We start from the raw sequence: 10,996 nt of genomic DNA on the forward strand, positions 1-10,996 counted from the left end.
GTGCGTTGCGGGATGAACGTCACCTCATGCATCACTGCCTGGGTGGGTCACTCCCCGCACCGGAACACCAATGTAGGGCCACTAGGTCAGACGGGTCGGCTGGATCTCGCTCGGACGGTGCGCGGCTGAAGCATATCGAAATACGGGGTGAACCGTATACGAAAGGGGCTCCCCCGATAGAGGCAAATCCACATGGGGCGGGAGGAACACACCGGCTGAACACCAGCACGTATGCCGGCCGCCAGGTGCCCTCCCAGGTGGATATCGAATGCAAATCGGTCTGAAGAACATGAACTACCTGGACAACAGAGGAGAACCATGGAGACCCAACGTGAACCAAATCCGCCCACCACCAAGCTGGGACATTTGGAACAAAAGTTAGGACAAATCGGGCGCCGAAGGGTTGGAATAACACCCTAAATCGGGCGCCGAAGGGCTGGAATAACACCCTAAATCGGGCGCCGAAGGGCTGGAATAACACCCTAAATCGGGCGCCGAAGGGCTGGAATAACACCCTAAATCGGGCACCGAAGGGTTGGGAATCACCCTAAATCGGTCGCCGGAGGTAAAAGGTCCAAGGGACCATGGTTCCGAGGGTCTCACATCCCTCAAACGTGTCCGTTTCACGTTTCCTAATCGGACTGAGCAGTTTGCCACCACCGCCGATTCTCTAGGACATGGAAGTCCTGTTGTCAAAAGTCAGGTTTCTCAAATCGCGCCGGTACCTGTCTGGTCCACCCACCAGGGAGTGTGTCATCGCCGGACAGGCCGAATTATCGAAAAAAGGCGTGTCAATCGATAGATTTCAATGTGCTCCGATTTTTTGCCAAAAGTTTGTGGACACTAAAACCGTTAAAACGTTAATAACACAAAAAATACAACTCCAATCTGGTTGAGGTTTTTTTTGCACGAAAGGGTACAAATAGACGAACATTTTCATCTAATTATAACCGTTTTTCTATAAAACATTTTAATAGAAAATCGTGTTTTAATGTTTTGGGGAAAAAAATCACTTGCCAGTACAATAGATTCCTATGGTTCCGATTTTTTTTTTACAGTGGATAACTGTTGACCATCACGAGAGAGGGTATGAGCCAAAATTTGGGGCATCTAGCCCATCGGGAATTATGTTTTATCATTATTTCAAGATTTCGGGAATTGGTCGAAAAAGTGACAGAGTGCCACTGCCGTGCACCTGGTATTATTTTTGGGTTACCAGGTGCATATTTTTATAATGGTTTTAAATGATTTTAGATAGGCTACATACCTCAATACCCTATATGGAACAACCATACTACGGACCCAAGTCAGTTGGGGCCGGCCTGAGTGATTTATGAAGCTTTTAAAAAATGTCTGTACTCATCCTCCCTTCTGTGCACCTGGTATTATTTTTGGGTTACCAGGTGCTCCTATTGAAATCGAATGAGTGCACCTGGTATTATTTTTGGGTTACCAGGTGCTGCTATTGAAATCGAATGAAAATGATTTTAAATGGCCTGCAGACACCCATGCCCGCTATGGGAGCACCATACTATGGGCACAAGTCAGTGGGGGCCGGCCTGAGGGATTTATGGAGCTTTTCAAAAAAGGTCCGAAAATATTCTATGTTGAACTACTCAGGAAAAACGGCTAAGTGCCCTCTTTTGGGTTACCAGGTGCTCCTATTCTAATCGAATGAAAATGAATTTAAATGACCTGCAGACACCCATGCCCGCTATGGGAGCACCATACTATGGGCACAAGTCAGTGGGCACCGGCCTAAGGGATTTATGGAGCTTTTATATAAAATGTCTGTACTCATCCTCCCCTCCGTGCACCTGGTATTATTTTTGGGTTACCAGGTGCTCCTATTCTAATCGAATGAAAATGAATTTAAATGACCTGCAGACACCCATGCCCGCTATGGGAGCACCATACTATGGGCACAAGTCAGTGGGCACCGGCCTAAGGGATTTATGGAGCTTTTCAAAAATAAGGTCTGAATACTTTCTATGTTGAACTACTCAGGAAAAACGACAGAGTGCCCACTTTTTGGGTTACCAGGTGCCCCTATTTAAATCGAATGAAAACGAATTTAAATGACCTGCAGACACCCATGCCCGCTATGGGAGCACCATACTACGGGCACAAGTCAGTAGGCACCGGCCTAAAGGATTTATGGAGCTTTTCAAAAATGTATGTAGTCACCCGCACTACTGACACCACCTTATGTTAGTTTGGGTTACCAGGTGCCGCTATTGAAATCGAATGAAAACGACTTTTAATAGCCTGCCCACACCCATGCCCGATATGGGAGCACCATAGTAGGGGCCCAAGTCAGTAGGCACCGGCCTAAGGGATTTATGGAGCTTTTCAAAAAAAGTCCGAAAATATTCTATGTTGAATTATTCAGGAAAAACGACAGAGTGCCCTCTTTTTGGGTTACCAGGTGCCGCTATTGAAATCGAATGAAAACGACTTTTAAGGGCCTGCCCACGCCCATGCCCGATATGGGAGCACCATAGTAGGGGTCCAAGTCAGTAGGCACCGGCCTAAGGGATTTATGGAGCTTTTCAAAAAAGTCCGAAAATATTCTATGTTGAACTATTCAGGAAAAACGACAGAGTGCCCTCTTTTTGGGTTACCAGGTGCCGCTATTGAAATCGAATGAAAACGACTTTTAAGGGCCTGCCCACACCCATGCCCGATATGGGAGCACCATAGTAGGGGCCCAAGTCAGTAGGCACCGGCCTAAGGGATTTATGGAGCTTTTCAAAAAAAGTCCGAAAATATTCTATGTTGAACTATTCAGGAAAAACGACAGAGTGCCCTCTTTTTGGGTTACCAGGTGCCCCTATTGTAATCGAATGAAAACGACTTTTAAGGGCCTGCCCACGCCCATGCCCGATATGGGAGCACCATAGTAGGGGTCCAAGTCAGTAGGCACCGGCCTAAGGGATTTATGGAGCTTTTCAAAAAAAGTCCGAAAATATTCTATGTTGAACTATTCAGGAAAAACGACAGAGTGCCCTCTTTTTGGGTTACCAGGTGCCCCTATTGTAATCGAATGAAAACGACTTTTAAGGGCCTGCCCACGCCCATGCCCGATATGGGAGCACCATAGTAGGGGTCCAAGTCAGTAGGCACCGGCCTAAGGGATTTATGGAGCTTTTCAAAAAAAGTCCGAAAATATTCTATGTTGAATTATTCAGGAAAAACGACAGAGTGCCCTCTTTTTGGGTTACCAGGTGCCGCTATTGAAATCGAATGAAAACGACTTTTAAGGGCCTGCCCACGCCCATGCCCGATATGGGAGCACCATAGTAGGGGTCCAAGTCAGTAGGCACCGGCCTAAGGGATTTATGGAGCTTTTCAAAAAAAGTCCGAAAATATTCTATGTTGAACTATTCAGGAAAAACGACAGAGTGCCCTCTTTTTGGGTTACCAGGTGCCGCTATTGAAATCGAATGAAAACGACTTTTAAGGGCCTGCCCACACCCATGCCCGATATGGGAGCACCATAGTAGGGGCCCAAGTCAGTAGGCACCGGCCTAAGGGATTTATGGAGCTTTTCAAAAAAAGTCCGAAAATATTCTATGTTGAACTATTCAGGAAAAACGACAGAGTGCCCTCTTTTTGGGTTACCAGGTGCCCCTATTGTAATCGAATGAAAACGACTTTTAAGGGCCTGCCCACGCCCATGCCCGATATGGGAGCACCATAGTAGGGGTCCAAGTCAGTAGGCACCGGCCTAAGGGATTTATGGAGCTTTTCAAAAAAAGTCCGAAAATATTCTATGTTGAACTATTCAGGAAAAACGACAGAGTGCCCTCTTTTTGGGTTACCAGGTGCCGCTATTGAAATCGAATGAAAACGACTTTTAAGGGCCTGCCCACGCCCATGCCCGATATGGGAGCACCATAGTAGGGGTCCAAGTCAGTAGGCACCGGCCTAAGGGATTTATGGAGCTTTTCAAAAAAAGTCCGAAAATATTCTATGTTGAATTATTCAGGAAAAACGACAGAGTGCCCTCTTTTTGGGTTACCAGGTGCCGCTATTGAAATCGAATGAAAACGACTTTTAAGGGCCTGCCCACGCCCATGCCCGATATGGGAGCACCATAGTAGGGGTCCAAGTCAGTAGGCACCGGCCTAAGGGATTTATGGAGCTTTTCAAAAAAAGTCCGAAAATATTCTATGTTGAACTATTCAGGAAAAACGACAGAGTGCCCTCTTTTTGGGTTACCAGGTGCCCCTATTGAAATCGAATGAAAACGACTTTTAAGGGCCTGCCCACGCCCATGCCCGATATGGGAGCACCATAGTAGGGGTCCAAGTCAGTAGGCACCGGCCTAAGGGATTTATGGAGCTTTTCAAAAAAAGTCCGAAAATATTCTATGTTGAACTATTCAGGAAAAACGGCTATGTGCCCTCTTTTTGGGTTACCAGGTGCTGCTATTGAAATCGATCCTCACTACTGACACCACCTTATGTTAGTTTGGGTTACCAGGTGCTGCTATTGAAATCGAATGAAAATGATTTTAAATGGCCTGCAGACACCCATGCCCGCTATGGGAGCACCATACTATGGGCACAAGTCAGTGGGGGCCGGCCTGAGGGATTTATGGAGCTTTTCAAAAAAGGTCCGAAAATATTCTATGTTGAACTACTCAGGAAAAACGGCTAAGTGCCCTCTTTTGGGTTACCAGGTGCTCCTATTCTAATCGAATGAAAATGAATTTAAATGACCTGCAGACACCCATGCCCGCTATGGGAGCACCATACTATGGGCACAAGTCAGTGGGCACCGGCCTAAGGGATTTATGGAGCTTTTATATAAAATGTCTGTACTCATCCTCCCCTCCGTGCACCTGGTATTATTTTTGGGTTACCAGGTGCTCCTATTCTAATCGAATGAAAATGAATTTAAATGACCTGCAGACACCCATGCCCGCTATGGGAGCACCATACTATGGGCACAAGTCAGTGGGCACCGGCCTAAGGGATTTATGGAGCTTTTCAAAAATAAGGTCTGAATACTTTCTATGTTGAACTACTCAGGAAAAACGACAGAGTGCCCACTTTTTGGGTTACCAGGTGCCCCTATTTAAATCGAATGAAAACGAATTTAAATGACCTGCAGACACCCATGCCCGCTATGGGAGCACCATACTACGGGCACAAGTCAGTAGGCACCGGCCTAAGGGATTTATGGAGCTTTTATATAAAAGGTCTGTCCGCATCCTCACTACTGACACCACCTTATGTTAGTTTGGGTTACCAGGTGCTGCTACAGAAATCGAATGAAAATGACTTTTAAGGGCCTGCCCACACCCATGCCCGATATGGGAGCACCATACTACGGGCACAAGTCAGTGGCCACCGGCCTAAGGGATTTATGGAGCTTTTATATAAAATGTCTGTACTCATCCTCCCCTCCGTGCACCTGGTATTATTTTTGGGTTACCAGGTGCTCCTATTCTAATCGAATGAAAATGAATTTAAATGACCTGCAGACACCCATGCCCGCTATGGGAGCACCATACTATGGGCACAAGTCAGTGGGCACCGGCCTAAGGGATTTATGGAGCTTTTCAAAAATAAGGTCTGAATACTTTCTATGTTGAACTACTCAGGAAAAACGACAGAGTGCCCACTTTTTGGGTTACCAGGTGCCCCTATTTAAATCGAATGAAAACGAATTTAAATGACCTGCAGACACCCATGCCCGCTATGGGAGCACCATACTACGGGCACAAGTCAGTAGGCACCGGCCTAAGGGATTTATGGAGCTTTTATATAAAAGGTCTGTCCGCATCCTCACTACTGACACCACCTTATGTTAGTTTGGGTTACCAGGTGCTGCTACAGAAATCGAATGAAAATGACTTTTAAGGGCCTGCCCACACCCATGCCCGATATGGGAGCACCATACTACGGGCACAAGTCAGTGGCCACCGGCCTAAGGGATTTATGGAGCTTTTATATAAAATGTCTGTACTCATCCTCCCCTCCGTGCACCTGGTATTATTTTTGGGTTACCAGGTGCTCCCATTCTAATCGAATGAGTGCACCTGGTATTATTTTTGGGTTACTAGGTGCTCCTATTGAAATCGAATGAAAATGACACACAAAGACAAGGATTAATTGCAAAAAATATTGTATTTATTTAGAGTTATTCATGGATTGATTTGTCCCTCAATTAGTCTCCGAGCCTGGCTTGCATTATGAGGCAAATTATGGGAACGGTAGTAGCGTGCCTGCGTCTCCAGGGAGTGACACATGTGGTCAGCCACAGTTCCACGGTCTGTAAGCGACCCAAGATTAAAGTTTAATGTGGCAATGCTTCTTCGAATTGTACCAAATGTCACTTTCCTTCCAATGCCAAACTCTGCAAAAATCTTACCCACACAATCACAGAGATTACCGTATGGTTTACCAGAGCATGTGAAAAAGAAGAGTGTTGTGTCTGGGGTCATTCCACTCAGATGAGGCCTGATCCGATGGAATCGTTGAAGCCAAGTGTATTCCTCATCAGATATAACAATTCTGCACTCCCCGAAGCTGTAGTTAGTTTTGTGGCTTGCTACAGTCATTTGATAAACCCCACTTTCATTGGTTATTTCATTGAAATCACTCTCACCGAACATGGTGACTGGGGATCGTCGAGTTCCATTAAAAGTCGCCAACCGGCTGGACATGAGAGCCGCAAACCTGCGTCTGTCAGATGAGGTGGCTCGGACTTCCAGCCTGCTGAGAACAGAAGGAATAGATGCATTGCTTAGCTCCAAAAATCGTTTTAACTCCGCAGCGCTGAGCACCTCGTCCCTGCAGCGTCTGCGAAATTGTGCCATGTGCGTTGCCAGGCTCTGCCTAGAATCCCTGTCTATCTTTGCCAAGCAGAGTAACAATTTGCGAATTACACTGGCTTTAGCTTGCAGACCATTCGGCCGGAACTGAATAAGATATTTCAGGAAACTTCTAACATCTGATCGGTATAGTTTTAATGTGGATGGTGCCAAACTACGGCCTTCACATGTCCGGTACCACTCATACACACGCATGTAGTTGTCCAGAAAACACAGCCCTTCATCGGATTTGTCCTCGGACATAATGCGGAGGAATTCCCGTACTCGTGACAGACTGGTGTGACTATTGTCTATTCTTTTAACTGAAGGGTTAATACCCTTAATATAGGTAGCATATTCATTCAAAATGACATCACTCAAACCTTCAGTTGTGGACGGCACACCACCGCCGCCTCCATCACTTTCGCTATCGGTGGAAGGCGACATGACGCTGCATTGCTCCCCCGGTTCCGAGCATTGTTCACCGGTTGACTGCACCGTCGCCTGACTGGTTGACTGCACCGCTGACTGCTCACTCTCGCCACTCAGCTGCTGTTCTGCGGACAACTCACTTCCAACGCCGTTGTTAGGCTCCATACAATCCCCTGGGTAGGCCTGCTGTGTCTCAGCCGAAATCGGGCTACATTGCACGGCATGATTCCATTCCATAGATGCGTGTGTAAGTCCATGGACAGTCTTAAAATGTTTGTCTATCCGCGAAATATGCGTCTTGGTACAAAGTCCACAGTCATGTCGTTTTTGTTTGCTGTCCATAGCTAGCTTCTCTCTCCTGCCTTCCTGTGTGTATGTTTGTTAGCTTCCAACCGTCGCCTAATCAATGGCCTAATTATCACCAGGTGTGGATACAGGTGCGGCGCGAGCGGGGCACGGGCGGGGCACGGGCGGGGCAAGGGCGGGGCTGTGTCATAGCTATGCCCTGCTTAGGGCTATAGACATGAATTGTTATGCCGGAAAATAGGCACCTTGAATGGGATTCAATTCATAGAGCACTGCCCTTGGAGCCCACAGGCTCAGATGCCACATGCCACAATACCACTTCCACATACCACAATGCCACTTCCACATACCACAATGCCACTTCCACATACCACAATGCCACTTACACAAGTGTCAAACGCCCCTTCACCAAGTGCCAAACGCCCCAACCCTAACCCTAACCCTAACCCTAAGAAGGTCGTAAGTTCCATCAGCAGTGCCACAGGTGCCATAGGTGCCAAACCCCTGCCTGGGTAATTTTTAAAGCTATTTAAAAAAAAAAAATATGCCGGGCAAGAGGCACTCTGACCGGGGTAACATTAGGTGTGCACTGCCCCCCTGGAGCCCTGTGGCACTTGGCACTTGGCACTTGGCACTTTAAACCTTTCATAAGTGCCATAGGTGCCAGACCCCTGACTGGGTCATTTTTAAAGGATAAAGGGCTACACACATTAAATACTATGCCGGGCAAGAGGCACTCTGACCGGGGTAACATTAGGTGTGCACTGCCCCCCTGGAGCCCTGTGGCACTTGGCACTTGGCACTTGGCACTTTAAACCTTTCATAAGTGCCATAGGTGCCAGACCCCTGACTGGGTCATTTTAAATACAGGATAATAGGCTACACACATTAAATACTATGCCGGGCAAGAGGCACTCTGACCGGGGTAACATTAGGTGTGCACTGCCCCCCTGGAGCCCTGTGGCACTTGGCACTTGGCACTTGGCACTTTAAACCTTTCATAAGTGCCATAGGTGCCAGACCCCTGACTGGGTCATTTTTAAAGGATAAAGGGCTACACACATTAAATACTATGCCGGGCAAGAGGCACTCTGACCGGGGTAACATTAGGTGTGCACTGCCCCCCTGGAGCCCTGTGGCACTTGGCACTTGGCACTTGGCACTTTAAACCTTTCATAAGTGCCATAGGTGCCAGACCCCTGACTGGGTCATTTTTAAAGGATAAAGGGCTACACACATTAAATACTATGCCGGGCAAGAGGCACTCTGACCGGGGTAACATTAGGTGTGCACTGCCCCCCTGGAGCCCTGTGGCACTTGGCACTTGGCACTTGGCACTTTAAACCTTTCATAAGTGCCATAGGTGCCAGACCCCTGACTGGGTCATTTTAAATACAGGATAATAGGCTACACACATTAAATACTATGCCGGGCAAGAGGCACTCTGACCGGGGTAACATTAGGTGTGCACTGCCCCCCTGGAGCCCTGTGGCACTTGGCACTTGGCACTTGGCACTTTAAACCTTTCATAAGTGCCATAGGTGCCAGACCCCTGACTGGGTCATTTTTAAAGGATAAAGGGCTACACACATTAAATACTATGCCGGGCAAGAGGCACTCTGACCGGGGTAACATTATGTGTGCACTGCCCCCCTGGAGCCCTGTGGCACTTGGCACTTGGCATTTGGCACTTGGCATTTGGCACTTTAAACCTTTCATAAGTGCCATAGAGTGGTAATTGCATAGGATTTCAGGGGTATACACATTAAATACTATGCCGGGCAAGAGGCACTCTGACTGGGGTAACATTAGGTGTGCACTGCCCTGTGGCACTTGGCACTTGGCACTTGGCATTTGGCACTTGGCATTTGGCACTTGGCACTTCCATAAGTGCCATAGAGTGGTAATTGCATAGGATTTCAGGGCTATACACATTAAATACTATGCCGGGCAAGAGGCACTTTGACTGGGATACAATTTTAAAAATTCCCGCACCATCTGGATTTGTCCACATGATGGCGACATTGGATAGGGTAAGCTGGGATAAAATTATGATGGTAATTGCATAGGATTTCAGGGGTATACACATTAAATACTATGCCGGGCAAGAGGCACTTTGACTGGGATAAAATTATTATGGTAATTGCATAGGATTTCAGGGGTATACACATTAAATACTATGCCGGGCAAGAGGCACTTTGACTGGGATAAAATTATTATGGTAATTGCATAGGATTTCAGGGGTATACACATTAAATACTATGCCGGGCAAGAGGCACTTTGACTGGGATAAAATTATTATGGTAATTGCATAGGATTTCAGGGGTATACACATTAAATACTATGCCGGGCTAGAGGCACTTTGACTGGGATACAATTTTGTGGGTAATTGCATAGGATTTCAGGGCTACACACATTAAATACTATGCCGGGCAAGAGGCACTCTGACTGGGGTAACATTATGTGTGCACTGCCCCCCTGGAGCCCTGTGGCACTTGGCACTTGGCACTTGGCATTTGGCACTTGGCACTTCCATAAGTGCCATAGAATGGTAATTGCATAGGATTTCAGGGGTATACACATTAAATACTATGCCGGGCTAGAGGCACTTTAACTGGGATACAATTTTTAAAATTCCCGCACCATCTGGATTTGTCCACAAGATGGCATCATTGGATAGGGTAAGCTGATTTTAGGCATTGGGGCCTGGGAACACAATGTACATCAATGGCAGGGCTTTGCTGAAGATTGATGGGGAAATGGTGATGGGAAAATGGGCCAAAAAAAAGGGGGACAGAGCAGCCAACCTCCAAAGAGGCTGACTGCTCTGCCCCCCTTAAGGACAGTGGAACTACGGACCTCCAGGGCTATAGGCCTTCACTCACTACCCGGGTCAACATACATGTCTACGGACGTGAGAGTACAGCTTACCCCCTGGAGATACGGACCTCCAGGGCTATAGGCCTTCACTCACTATCCGGGGAACATGCATGTCTCCGGACGTGAGAGTACAGCTTACCCCCTGGAGATACGGACCTCCAGGGCTATAGGCCTTCACTCACTACCCGGGTCAACATGCATGTCTACGGACGTGAGAGTACAGCTTACCCCCTGGAGATACGGACCTCCAGGGCTATAGGCCTTCACTCACTATCCGGGGAACATGCATGTCTCCGGACGTGAGAGTACAGCTTACCCCCTGGAGATACGGACCTCCAGGGCTATAGGCCTTCACTCACTACCCGGGTCAACATACATGTCTACGGACGTGAGAGTACAGCTTACCCCCTGGAGATACGGACCTCCAGGGCTATAGGCCTTCACTCACTACCCGGGTCAACATGCATGTCTACGGACGTGAGAGTACAGCTTACCCCCTGGAGATACGGACCTCCAGGGCTATAGGCCTTCACTCACTATCCGGGGAACATG

The sequence above is a fragment of the Salvelinus namaycush genome, unplaced genomic scaffold, assembly GCF_016432855.1.
Source record: "Salvelinus namaycush isolate Seneca unplaced genomic scaffold, SaNama_1.0 Scaffold3889, whole genome shotgun sequence".
NCBI lineage: Eukaryota > Metazoa > Chordata > Actinopteri > Salmoniformes > Salmonidae > Salvelinus > Salvelinus namaycush.